Source organism: Dendropsophus ebraccatus, chromosome 9, assembly GCF_027789765.1.
Source record: "Dendropsophus ebraccatus isolate aDenEbr1 chromosome 9, aDenEbr1.pat, whole genome shotgun sequence".
NCBI lineage: Eukaryota > Metazoa > Chordata > Amphibia > Anura > Hylidae > Dendropsophus > Dendropsophus ebraccatus.
In genome coordinates, this window is record NC_091462.1 from 92321725 (window position 1) to 92326869 (window position 5145).

Consider the following 5145-nt stretch of genomic DNA (forward strand, 5'->3'; position numbering starts at 1 on the left):
ATAGCAGAAAATCTGCAGTCACAGTTTTTCCTAAGATGACCAAAAAAAATCCCAATCATGTAAAATTTTTCCACGTAGAAAAAAATCCACAACATCTGGATAAGAGTTGGAAATCTATGCAATGACCCAAAAAAGAGTATATCTCTTTGCCAGCTCTAGAGAACTGTGACTTAAAGGGGTAAAAATCTTTTACTTTTATATCAACTGGTTTCAGAAAGTTATATAGATTTGTCATTTACTTCTATTTCAAAATCTCAGGTCTTCCCATACTTATCAGCGGCTGTATGTCCTGCAGGACATGGTGTATTTTTTTCAATCTGACACGGTGCTCTCTGCTGCCACCTCTGTCCGAGACAGGAACCGTCCAAAGCATTAAAGGGTTTTCTATGAGGATTTGCTACTGCTCTGGGCAGTTCCTGTCTCGGACAGAGATATCAGCAAAGAGCGCTTGGTCAGACTGAAAAGAAAACACCATTTCCTGCAGGACATACAGCAGCTGATAAGTTTGGGAAGACTTGAGATTTTTAAATAGAAATAAATTCCAAATCTACATAACTTTCTGAAACCAGTTGATTTGAAAGAAAAATATTTTCGCTGAAGTACCTCTTTAAGGCTTGTGGACCATCTTACTTCTGGGACAGCATTTGCACACAGCTAGCTGATTCAGCATTTGTGCATTTAAAGTTAAATCTCCAAAAGAAAATCCTTCTGTCTATATAAAAAAAAAAAAAAACTGCTCCCCTCCATTTCTGACAGATCTAGCAAACATCTCCAAGAACGCCGATGACTGTAGGTTTCCATATGCATGAGCATAAATATTTAATACCATGTGTATGCAGGTCAGGCATGAGAATATAGAAGTATCAGTAACGTGGGAACATGTGGAGCGCTTAAGAAGAATCCAATCCATAAAGAAGAATAGTGGCCATGACTTTCCAGTGAGATTTTATATGCTAAGGCATCATGAAGAACAATGGAGCAAACACTTCAGGATCATTAGCAGCACACAATTAAAACACCATTCTCTTTAATTAAAACATCTGAAGATCGGCTTCATACCATTTATAAAATCTGACCTATATCTACAAAGGCGCATTTACCTCTGTGGCAGATCAAGGTACATTACAGACACATAAGAAAAATAAATATTATAGAACAGTATAAATCTCTCTAGTTCCCTGCCACATTCCTCGCCTCTGAAGTGCTCATATAATATATACCCGCAAGCTTTAGAGCCATATAACAAGGAAAGACAACTTTTGGCACTCAGTGGCTGGCAGGAATACAACTCCCAGGAGGCTTTACAAACATCTGAAATCAAGTCTTTATTCTATTCTATTCTATTCAGTATTCACTTGAGGTGTATCTGCTAGCTGCAATGCAGATGAAGCTGTCATATTGCAGGATTTGGGGGTTGTATGTAACCCCTATGCACTATGTTAGGGAGGGGGGGTCTCCCACTCAGGCCTGCCAGGGGCTTTCTGGAGTGATAGAAAATGTATTCAAAGGTCGTGGTATCAAAGCATACATAAGGTATACTCACCTGCCCCTGTCTCCACCATTGCCATTTTGCTCAGGACCATGCTTGCCCACTTCTTCCTGGTGACATCTCAATATATTGAAAATACAGACCCAGCTTAGCCAGTAATTGGTTGAGCAGAATACTATGAGTAATGGGGAGCCTGGCATTGTTTGGATGGCATTGGTGGGAGATCAGGCTGGTGAGTATCCCCTATTTTGTTTATACCTCACTTTGACTAATTGTACATCATCATTCTTCTTGTGCCAGAAAACCCCTTTAAGGAACCTTAGGTTGTCCTTCACACAGACACAAATCAGAAATCCTCTGCGGACTAGATACTATACAATTGATTCTACTGATTTGATAAAGCTTAGATTGATGGAACCCCATCAAGTATTGGAAACCCCCTGGTTGCATGAACCATGCGCACCACTACTCTCTTTAAGAGTGACAGAAATTGCCAAATGTAGTCTGTGCCAAAAGTTGCCTTCCACTCCTTTAAGACACATAAGAGACCTTTTAGGCAGTAACAACTCACTGCAATAGATTACCATGAGGAGAAAGCACATAAATAATATACATCAATAGAAATTAAATGGCTTATTTAATAACATGGTGCAAATAAATCATCTGTCAAGGTAACCAGCCATTTAGTACCTTATTACAACTGCGAGAGTACGTGCACACTACGGAATCCTGACGGAAAAACCCGATTCCACAGCTCGCACCCGCTCGCGGACTCTGGCGGCCGCACACATCTCAGCCCGTCCCATAGACTCAATTCTATGAGCGGGCGAATTCCGCCGTCCGTCCAAATAATGAACAGGTTGAATCGACCTGTGCACAGAATGGAGTCTATGGCACAGTCGGAAATGTGTGTGGCCGCCAGAGTCCACCAAGGGGTGCAAGCTGCGGAATCTGCGACGGGTTTTCCGTCAGCATTCCGTAGTGTGCACGTATCCTTAGAGAGGCTATCATAGGAATCAGGACCCTGTGCTACACAGATAGCAGGAGCTTGTGACCTTCCTATTGCATGTTCTGGTACATCTACTGCAGTACTCTGATTCGGTGGTCATAGGGCTCAAGAACCTATACATTTACCTGTAGGTAGAACATAGTAATTTAGGGATCTTTTACAGACTAAAGACTAAATCTTTTACTGAGTTTCTTTTCATTCTTGGCATTAGCTCTTGGCTAGTGTTGAGTAGACTTGCCAAACTGTTCGAGTTTGGCAACGTTCTCCAAACACAAACACTTGGCATTTGATTCTTGATGGCTGGAGAAGTTGAATGCTGTCCTGGAAAGTCCTAAAAAACATGGTTACAGCCACAGGCTGTATACATGTTTTCCTGGCAGCCCTAGGGTAGAATCCAACTTCTCCAGCCCCTGGGAATCAAATGCAGAGCATTCAGATTCGAGGAGTGTTGCCACGTGAACAGTTCGACAAGTCCACTCATCACTACTCTTGGCCAATGGACCATGGAATGGGAAAGATTATCCTTTAGCCCTGTCACCAATGCAAATAAGACTCTACAAGGATCTGGACTGGCTTTGTACTTTCTGCTCAAAGAAGGAAGCCAAGCTATAACCCACCTATTCCTGGTTATAGCCCTCCCATTCCAAGCTATTACACCCATTCCTATTCCTATAGGACACTACTGCAGGTAGAACAAGGACCCAAGAATGAATAGGAAACTCACAAATCCATGCGTTGAACAATGCTAAAATAGTCCTTTAACAGCTGTATTTGTTACTTGCACCATGTTTTCCACCAAGCCAGCAATGGTTTTTGAACATATTATACAGATAATAATAATAATAGGTAATCTAGCACATTGACAAAATATTCCCTGTAGAAAAACAATTCAATGCGTTTTCACTACTGAAATTATACCATGTACATATTTATATGCGACAAGCATAATGTGACTTTGGCACTGGCTCGTTGTCGGCCTTTTACAGCAAAGACGTCAAAGTTTAAACCACTGAAAAACAGTACAGATGAGAAAGAAAGGATAGGGAATGTGAAAAGAACTCCAAACATAACCAGCATGGGATCACTTCTGACCTTAAAGGTTTCCTTCCTAACAATATTAAGACATATTGTGGTGGTCTGATGTATAAGAACCTAAAGGGGTTCTACAATTTAGACATTTGTTTATCACAAAGAGTCCCCAGAATTAAGTTGTGGTGGTAGGCGTTCAATTTATTTGCAGCGCCACCTAAGGGGAAATTAAAAATTACACAGCACGCATTCATATCGTCGTGTAGGACAGAACAGGTTGTCTACATCAAGAGACTCCCTTCATAGTAACTCTCCTCTAGTCTCCCTCTATTGACTCCAAAATCCCTAATGGAGTATATCATAATGGATTTTTTAAACTGAAAAACCCCTTTAAGCTCTTGTGCATTCACATACATGGCTGATTGTTGCCCCTTTAAGCTTTTGTCCATTCACATACATGGTTGATGGTTGCCATTTTGAAATAAAAAAAATTGCCCAACCAATAACCTCTTCTTAAAGCAAAAAGGTTTCCCTATGTAAAACCTATTCTCAGGGAACATAAGGCTAAGCAGAATGTGTCAGTTCTCTTGTAGTGCCACAGAAAGGGAAATGCAGGATTGCATGGTGTCCATTGAAATAAATGGTCTATCTGTGTAATGCATACAGAGAAAGGGCACTCTTTGCCACCATTTTTGCTCTGGCAATTGATGAAGGTTCTACCCCCCACAGAATACCCTTAACTAGACAACTCCTTTAAGGTCAACATGCTAAGTCAGAAATCTCATTTAAAGGGTGATCATCCTGCTGTGGGGGAAGGGTACGCATTCAAAATTCCCAGCTGCCTGAAGTCCCATAGACTTGCACTGCAATTCCATATACCTCGCTTTAGCTACGAAGTTGCTGGGATGTTTGAATGTGTATCCTGCCACCACAGCAAAATGATGGATACCCTTTAAGAAGGCCATGTTTACTAGTGGCCAGCCCCTTAAAACAAAAGCAGTCATGATAAATATCCCATAGCCTACAGGTACACAAGCATAATAAGTAAAATGCACCCTAAAAGATGGAGCAGACGTGATAACAATGATGTATTCGCTATGGATTAGACTACTTGATACCTCATGCAGACTGATGGCTAAGCCCTATGATAGTCCTAGTCACATTTTTGGCCAGAAAGAACATAAAAGGATGATGCTTTACGGTTAGAAAGACTGATAGGGGAATCCTCACGTCAACATGATGAAGTTGGCATCTTGGAATGAACGTCTACATGAATTTCAAGACAGAAGACAGCAAGCAATGAATGTGATGGAAGGCTTCTACGCTATTGTAGCTGTGTGATGTCGATTTATACTTCTTGGAATAAAGTTACATTTGTTGAGGTTATTTTTCTGTACTGGAAATAATCCTAAAGCTATTGCTGCAAGTATAGAGGAGCCGGTAGACCTCCAGATGAATATGTTATACTATAGCAGGGATGGGGAACCTTTGGCCCTCCAGCTGTTGCAAAATTACAATTCCCATCATGCCTGGACAGCCAAAGCTTTGCTTTGGCTGTCCAGGCATGATGGGAATTGTAGTTTTGCAACAGCTGGAGGGCCGAAGGTTCCCCATCCTT